The sequence below is a fragment of the Corapipo altera genome, unplaced genomic scaffold (genome assembly GCF_003945725.1).
Source record: "Corapipo altera isolate COAL_440 unplaced genomic scaffold, ASM394572v1 58, whole genome shotgun sequence".
Taxonomy (NCBI): Eukaryota; Metazoa; Chordata; class Aves; order Passeriformes; family Pipridae; genus Corapipo; species Corapipo altera.
Window position 1 is genome coordinate 4,372,642 of NW_020884898.1, and position 9,649 is coordinate 4,382,290.

Genomic DNA, 9,649 nt, shown 5'->3' on the forward strand with positions numbered 1-9,649 from the left:
TCTAGAGAAAGTGGAGATGGGATGTTGCTGCATAGTTCTTCCCTGGCAAACAAGTACAATTACGCAAAGCATTATTTGCATCTTAATATCACTTTCTTAAGTTAATGGTAACAAACCTCTCCTATGAACAGAGGCTGAGAAAACTGGGGTTGTTCAGAGAGCTGGGAGTACCCTCCTTTCATCTGCTAATGCTCATTGTAGGCAGAAGTTAACTTAGAGCCATGTAGGCCTGTTTGTTTACTCTAGTACCTGTGTCATAAAAAACCTGATCGGAATGAGGTGTGCTGAGATATCAGCATGTTCTTTTAAATTGTACTTTGGAGAGGAGCAACTAATAAGCTGCTATGCTTCCTTGTGCTTTAGTACATCTTTCTAATTAAAAGACATTGAATGGTCCTGAGTTCAAGAGGATTTTAGAAAGTAGGCAGCAGCTTCTGTCTTCTCTTGGCTGTATAGTAGTTCTCTGTTGGTGGAGGGAAATAATAAAAGCAATCTTTAATACTTATTTTAAATTGGAAAATATGCATGTTAGTATGGTTTTTTTTCCATATCCTAATTTCATCTTTATAGCTTTTTGAATGGAACCATGTGAATATTTTAGGATGCAATATAAACTCGTTGCCTTACAAATTCCTAGCAATATCCTTCAGATCAGAAGATGGCACAAAATTTAATGTTGCTGTTTTAAAACTTATCCATTTACTGGGTTATAAGTCCTTCCTAATTTCTACTTTCTATTGTAGTGGTAATGACTGCAAAAGCTAGGCCTGGATTTTCTTTTATTTCTGACATGTGAGATCTACTGTGGATTGCATCTGTCAAGCTCCCAGGAGCACCATGGAGTTTACTGGTAGATTTTGTAACACCATGTCCTGGTGTCACATGGAAAGGAGCAGAAAAGATGAATTTTCTGTAAACCTGTATTAATTTATTTTTTTTGTCAGTGTCCCCCAGGACGTGAAAGCCTTTTAATGTCTAAAACATTCTGTTAACTTCTCACCTAATGAGAAGTTCTTCCTTACCAGGTTCACTGCGACAGACAGGACATTGGATATCTTTTTAAATTAAGGGACTGCCCTTAACAGCGGTAGGAAAACCCATCAGCAAGTTTTTCCTATGAGTTATTTTGCTGTTGATGAAACTGTCAACACCTAGAAACAGAGTCACTCTAACAGTTCACAAAAAACCATGCTTATTAATACAAATTTGTGACAATTTATAGGGTTTGTGATAATGTTTAACTGCAGAAGTTATACTGAAACCATGTAGCAACAACAGCAAGGCCGGGTATGAGCATGCGCTCTAAGGCAAAGCAACTTACAAAAAATATTAATACCGCAAAACCTAAGCAAAAACTCTAAAGCAAAGCCACTCACAAACCACAAACTTTAAAGCAACTTACAAACAACTTACAAACTTAAAGCTAAAACTGAAACCATGCCCTAAAGCAAAAGCAGCCTACAAATAAGATGACTTACAAAGAACAAGTAAAGCAAAGCTTAAGCACCCTCCCTAAAGCAAAAGAACTAACAAAAAATAAGTAAAAATTTTAAAGTACTAAGGAACAGAAGTAAAATCAGTGTATATGTATAAAGTGATTGCTCATCCCAAGGCGTCCCGAGAAGGTGGAGGGAGAGAAAGGTAGCCCATTGGTTACCTCCACAGAGTGGATGGAACTTCTCCCTGATTTTTGTTTATGTCCAATCTCTTTTTACACCTTTTTCTTCAGGCAGTTTGAGTGGCTATATTAAATAAACTAATTTTGGGGTGATAAACTGATGAAATAGGCCCAAGGGTAAACTTCACGAGTTCCTGGCAGCCAGGATGTTCCCCAAAAAAGGCCATGTTATCTCCCTATCACTTCTTTCTTCATTTTAATCCTTTTATCAGTTTCTGGGAATGTCTTCCAAGGTACAGGGTTTTTCCAGGAAACTATGAGGAACCTTTTTTCTTTTTTTATGTGGTTTTATCTATCACCTTACACCTGGTTTTGGCCAGGACAGGGTTAATTTTTGTAGTAGCAAGGAGGAGCCATGGCTTGGACCCAGAGGTTATTCTATATCACCTTATATCATTGCCAGGGTGGGAGGAAGGGAGTCTCTTCCAGAGTTGGCATAGCATAGCAGAGGGAGCAATGAAGTATTGTCTGTTGTCAGGGCGTTTCAGTGTGAATCATTCTGTTCGCCTCTTTCTTGTACCTTCTTTCATTAGTATTGTTGCCCTTATTGTTTGTTTTCTTGTCTCATTGCGGTTTCCAGTAAACTGCTCATATCTCAACCAGGATCTTTACCTTTCTCATCTCCCATTCTGGTCTCCGTCCCACCTCATGAGGAGGGGGAGGGAGGAGCCAGCAAGCGACAGTGTGGTCTGGAGACTCTAAGTGGGAGCACTAAACTGGGGAGTACCATTCCTAAACCATGACACACCACAGGTAATAAAGTACCTGGGAATGCTGGAGGGCAAAAAAGGGAGGTGAATGAATTTACTGCTACCTAAAACCTGTATAGTCACTGAACTCGGGCACTGTGTAACAAACTGTCCTTTCCTGGACTGTAAGACTTTGAGGTCAGAAGGTTGGAAAGCATTCCAGGAACAGACTGTTGTGAAAGCTGTCATTTTGTGTTTTGCTAACTGGAATCGAGGAGCCTCAATTGTCTTTCCTATTTCATTTATTTATTTGCATATATCAGCAGTATCACAAAACTGTTCTTCTTTCATCTCTGTAATAGCAGGCCTAAGTAGTTTGCTTGACCTCTAATGAAAGTTTGTGGGAGGGAAAGATGCCAAAGCTTCTGCCCCACTGTTCATAGCTGCAGCCTTATCTCATCTTGTGGCTCTGAAGGCTGCTTGACTTTCCTCAGAGAATCAGAAGTGAGGCCCCACAGGGGCTTTGCTATCTCTGGGCTAATGAAGGAATGAAAAAGGGAAAAAATTATCGTAATGATAATTCTTCAGCTTCTCAGTTACCAGCATAATCTGCCTGGATTGGGAAAACATTTCCTGAACTTTTAACTGAAAAGCAATCTGTCCTCTGTTTGTCTGTCTTTCTCTGATTTTTCTTCCCCTCTAAGTCATGGAAAATAGATGTTCGAATAGCCTAGTACAAGATGTGCTATACTAAGAAATGATCTGTTTTTCTGTCATAGGTGGTATTCAACATTAAAAGAATCAAAGACAAAGTGCCAATGCCATCCAAGCAGAAAACTATGTTGCTTTGACTGAAGGGCAAACCTTCATGATCATATAGCTATTACCCTGAAGTGTTTTAGAACACCAGAAAATAAGTTTTAATGTGGCTACCATTGCCAGCTATCTGTGGGTCAGTTTTGCCTACCCATGCACAAGCTGAACAGTGCCTCACTCCAACTCTCAGGTAATTTGAATAACAGTATCAGGGATGGTTAAACTTTCACTCTCTGTTCATAGACTTCTGTTTGGATTTTTGCATTTATAGGTCCACACACTTTATTTCAAGTTCTAATTAATAATTCCTTTCTTCCTTTTAGTCTTGGAGGAATTCCCACTGCTCTCTGCTGTGTTCTTTCACATACTGGTGCTGATCCAGAGGAATAAAGCATTCAGCAGCAACTAGAATCCCACACTTTTGGCTTTTTCCTTATGTGTGTGCAGTTGTTTTCCTTTGCCTCATATGTACAGTTTTGGTACTCTGGCAGCTTAGTAAACCAGAAAACCCTCTTCTATTCTTTCATCTGGTTTCATGTCTGCTTTCTCCCTTAGTATGTGCAGGATGCCTTTGTTCTAGTAACAGCAGTGTTCCTTCTCTGCTGGTGCGTGCACCACTTCAAAGTAATGATGGTATTATCAGCCTACAAAGTGACACTTTCCTGACCACTGCTTAATAAGCAGATAATGCTAACAGCTTTTGGAATCTCTAACGCCTACTTAACATTGACTTCTTATTCCATGCTGTTTCTTATTCCAGCTGATTAATGTTGAAGGAGTCATGGGCTCTCTGTTTCTGAAAACAGTTTACAAAAGATGGGACACAGGAAAACCTGCTGATTATGAATGGCAAATTTGGGTTCAATGTGTAGGGGAAAAAGTAATATAACCCACGCAAGTATATTTAACATAAGGCAAAGCTAATTCCCTCAGAAGAGCTATTAGGATACCTCCCCATACAGGCTTATTTGCCAGCCACTTGCTTGTGTGGCTAATACTACATGCTGAAAATGAGGGGCCAAAATGTGACCATACTTTCTAAACAAACACTCTGGTCACCCCTGTGTCTAACTCTAGTACACCTGTTAGCAAGATTATCCACTAGTTGATTCCAAATTTTTCACCTTTGGTCCCACGTGAGGGGATTCGATTCACATAATGTAAACAAGACTATTATTTAGATTAACACTCTCTTCAGAATAGGTAAGGTTGGAAAGATCTTGAGTAACCTAATGCAAATGTTCTGTTCCTATGGTCCCAATTTCCTTTCAAAGGTCTGTGGGACTATGTCAAAGAGAAATTCCAGAAGTAGGCCTAAATTCACTAGAGACATCATCTCCTGAGTCACTATTAAATTAAGCTCTGTACAGCAGCTTTCAGAATTACTTAGTATGTCTTCTTTGAAGACAAAATGTCCTGTGATCCAGAAATTTGTGTTTCTTGACAAAAACTGGTCAAGTTTCAGTAACCTTTTATTGTCTTGTGTGATTACAAAGAACTCTGCTTGAGGTAAATTTGGCCTAATAAGGCCATAAAACCCCCACAATATTTGTGCATAAAAAATGTTTATACATTTCTTAAGTGTTTTGCCAAAAAACCCCACAGCTAGGACAGACAGACTAGAGCAATAAGCAGGAAATCTATCATTAAAGTTATGGAAGAGGCTGCTCTCACTGCCCATGTCAGGGGCAGAGAGATGTGTTTTGGACTAAACTGAGGAGCAGTCACAGTTCCCACTGAATAAGAACAACCAAGTCTGTTTATGGGAGTTGCTGTTGGTCAGTGTGTGTGCATTTTGAATAAACTCTGGATTTATGGGGAAATCATTAAAAAAGTAAGGTTTGTACATTCTGAGAAAAGAAACTGTTTGTCCCTTCCTTATCTCAACAGTGCCCAACGTTCCTTCCCTGCGTACATACCCTTTGTTCTTACACTGACCATGGAAAAACAAAGCAACTAGTGGTAGCAAAAAGATAGAACAGCCTTTACAGGAGAATGGAGGGAAGAGCTAGCAGAGACAGCACCAGGGTGTGTGTGATGATGTCTATAGATCTGCCTGTCTCCAAATGATTAGCTTAATTAACAATTGCTTGCTCTGCATGATTGTCAGAGATTCTTCTTGTGAAAAATAGCCACAAAGAAGTTGGCTTCTTGCTACAAATAAAGAGATATTGAATTTCTTCCCTTTCATAAAGTTGCAAATGCTTTAGGACAGTGATGTAATGTTGGTTGGCTGTGTGGAGAATGTAATCCCACCTGTACGGCTGTGAACGCACACACTAAACAGGTGAATATTCGATTGCATGGATCCACCTCAGTGTTAGAAAATTGGTGCTAAATTGGGGTTAGATAGGGAAACTGATGACTTAGTGCAACTGCAACTCCTGGACTCGGGCGCTGCTGAGGCACCTCTGGCCTGCAAGAATGCTGTCTATTACCCGGGTGCAGTATTCCCCTCTCCCACAAGGTGTAGTCAGTCTTTTCCCCCTGATGTGGGTCTCTCTTATCTCAGGGTTTTGCTAGTCCAGCAAGTGTCCCAGGGCTCCAAGAGTGATTCTGTCAAGAGAATATTTACCATGTGAAATAAGTGTTTGGACAATGCTCTCAGGCACATGGTGTGATTCCTGGTACTGTCCTGCACAAGGCCAGTAGCTGGACTCGATGATCCTTGTGGGTCCCTTCCAACTCAGGATAGTCTATGATTCTATGAAATTATCCTCATCCCTTCTCCAGCTTACACCCTCTTCTTTCCTCTGCAGTCCCCTGGAAGAAGGCCTTGCTCTTAAGGGCAAATCCAAGTGCTTTGTGGTTGTCACCACCTTTTCTTTCAATGTAGGCCCTGGCATAAAGGGAGCCTGGCCCTGCCACAACACAGCACCAAAACCACCAGCCACCAGTAGGCAGCAAAAACAATTACATCCTCAACCCTTCACCTCCAAGCTGCTGCCCTCTGGGGTATTTTCTATATTGCAGGTACTTCTTCCACTTAAAAAAGCTGAAAAAATGGCTAGGTGGTACATTTCCTGCATGGATAATCTCAATGATTAGGATTTCTAATCACCTACCTGATTCCCCACTGGAAACAGAAGAACAATTTAATAACTGCAAAAGGTAGTGGCTAATTTCTCTGTACCAGACCACATGGCACAGCAAAAAAAGTGTTTTAGTCTCTAACCATGAGGTGATCTGTGCTGGTAAACTGCAATACTTTATACTAAGGCTTGTTGGTATTAAAATATCATCATCATGTATGGCAGGAATCCAACTTCTGAGGCTTGCCAATAGAATCATGAAAGGGTAAAACCAAAATTTGCAGGATTCATTCTCAACTCTATTACTTTTCTAAAGAAGGTCCTCTAATGGATAAATGATACTTGCTTTTCAGCTTATATGTTACAGCAATATTAGGTTAAATTTTTCATAAAGGATTGTATTAGCAAACCAATTTTTTTGTGCATAGCTATATTTAACAGAGGTTTTGTTTTATTACATGTAAATTTTTTTCTGTCTCATGCTTTAGGGGTAAACTCAAGTATTTGAGTATTAGTTAGCATTAGGCACAAAAACCTGATCAAGAATAAGCACGAGTTTCTTTGCAGAGAAACAGATTTGGTTTGGGGCTAGCTTTCTTAGGAAAAAATATGAGCTAAATCCTTTAGTCTCCAGTCCTGCAGGTGTTTTTACACAAATATGATTGTTTGCGGGGCAAAGATTTGTTAGACCTAAAAGTCATAAAAGCATTTACTTCAGTAACTCTATAAACAACTCCCAAAGAGAAATTAAAAATCATCTATAAAATTATGACAAATAAAGATCAAGAGCTAAATAAACAACATGTTGGGTGACATCTCTCAGAATAATGATTGGTAATAAAAGGAAAAAAATAGAAGTTTACAACTTCTAAATTTTTTACATAGTTTTTCTTTTACACATTCTAAGTAGAGGCAGATTCACTGTTTTAACATCTGCTAGTGACATTGTGTTTAAATTAACACTGTCTATGTAATTTAAAGCAAAATGGCTGTTCTGTCAAATTTATCTTTAGGTAACATCAAATCCGAATGGTCTCTGGTGGAAATCTCAATAAATATTCTGTGTTTGCTTTCTTTCAGCACATCAGTTATAGCTATGTGTTCCTGATTTGCAGGCAAATGTTACTACATGTTGGATTAGTGGGCTTGGACCGTCTGTTTACTTCCCTCAAATACTTACCATCATCTATTTTTTATAGTAGTCTGCAGTTTGTGTAGTGTGATCCGTGAAAAACAGAGGACATCTACACTATTATCGCATTAAGTTTCTGGTTTAGTATCTAATTTTATTGCTAAAAGATATGTTCCAGGCTAATTTGAATGTAAATGTTTTTCATTTCTGTGAAGTAAAAGATGAAGGCAGATCATTTTTCCTTGCTAAGAATATTCATTGCCCTTTTCAATTTTTGTTTTAGGATCACAGTGTATTCATGACATTATTTTAAAAAAGTAGGAAATCAAACCTTGTGTAAAGATATTGGTTCTGATCTGGACATTTAACCTCTGTGAACTGTAGCATGGTTTTCTGCTGCCTATCCAAAAATGTTTCTAACTAAACTAAAAGCCAACCTCAAAAATAGTGCTTTGAGCAATACACTACTTCCATATTTTTCGGGAAAAGTGGATAAGAACTTCTGGAAAGGTTACTATTTCTTATACATATAGCAAAAAAAAAAAAAAAATAGTCAATCAACAATATTGCATCCTATTTTTATCATGTAGCATTTTATGCTCTGGGACCATATCCCTAACAATTGCAAGACTATAGGGAGTTATGGCAGCTGAGGTTTTGGCAGTATTTTCCAATTGTACACCAAAATACAAGTGGCACGTTATTTCAGTGCTAAATTTTTATCATGTACCTGAAGCAGATGGAATATCCTTCCCGATGTAGAACTAAACAAAAACCATGAGATACTTGCCGCTAATCACTGTAAATAGTTACCTCAGGTTTATTTGCTTCCCAAGGGTGTTGTTTGCTGGAAGATACAACACTTTATGTGTACTAGAACAGACAGTGTGTCGCCATTGTACTGAGTATGTGATTAAGAAAGAGGGCTATTTTTAACAGCAAAACAATGTGCTATATTTAGAAGTAAGCAGCAAAGGTATACAGATTTAGACATATTAAAATGCTGTAGATGATCTTGAAGAACACAAACCCTAAATTTTTATTGCTTTGAGCGTAGCTATTCTGGTGAATTAGGTTAATGGGAAAGACACTGAAAAACAATCCCCTTTGTTTCTTATGTTACTAGCTAAATATAAACTTTAATGGATCAACATAAAAGAAACTTGAATAAGATTGGTTTAATTAGTTTGAATGTGATTTTTAGTTGTCCTACTTGATAGTTCCCTAGGATTTAATAATGTTGAATTTGTGGTTTAGATAGTACTTCATAGCTCATTTATGTTAAGATTGGTTTTTTCTACCCCCACAAACTTCTGATCATGATCATATCTTGGCCCAATGAAACTGGATGATGCCTTCTTTTGGGATACATTCTAGAAAAATTAGCACTTTTAAATGTGAATAAAAAAATCTGATTAAAAATGGCAGGTAATCAACTGGGTACTAAATCATCCATTGTTTAAAGTGTGTCTTGCATGCTTATAGGTGTTACCTTCATGAGGGATAAAAGCACGCTTCTCTGCTAGAACTCCTGGATGATAAGACCTGCTAGATCAAGGCACAATCATTTTGATGTTGTCTGTTGTCCAGCCTGAATCTAAGATCCTGTAATGAATACAGCATAGATACAGCCTTTGCAATTGGTGAAGTTTGTCTTCACGGGCTTTGTTGCAAGATGGTAGGCCTGGAGCTCATCAGTGACTCCCAAGCAGCAAAGTCAAACCCTCATCCTACAGATGGCTGAGCATGTGGAACCATGTAACGAGATTCACTGAAATTCAATTGAACTCTGTGTGAACATCAATACAGCAGTGCTGTCTCTGTGTGTTGACTGGCAGTATTCAGGCCTTAATTTGTTAATCTGTACTCTGTGTAGATGGTATTTCACACAAACTTTAATGTTTCATTCAGGCCATTGTAAAGGAGTCATCAAATTGTATGGTAAATGTTTTTTGCAAATGTGCAGTTTCTTGGCAGTGCAGACTTGAAAAATCAAATACAGTGAAGTAGAAACCATATGTATAAATATTGCTCACAGCAAACACGTATAAAAACTTTCCTTTGGAAGAGCATGATTATAGTCGCGGAAAGGAAGAAAACCAATAATTGGAGTTTCAAGAAAAGAGTGAAAACAGAAGATTCAAGAATTTGGCTTTATTGTTATTTTTGTTATTACTGTTGCTGTATTGTAAACTCACAAAAAAGACTGTATAGCATTGAAATATTGTACTGAACTAAGATGGAAAGTTTGCAAAACATCACAGAAAGTGAACATGACTTGAAAACTTAATAGATTTTTTTG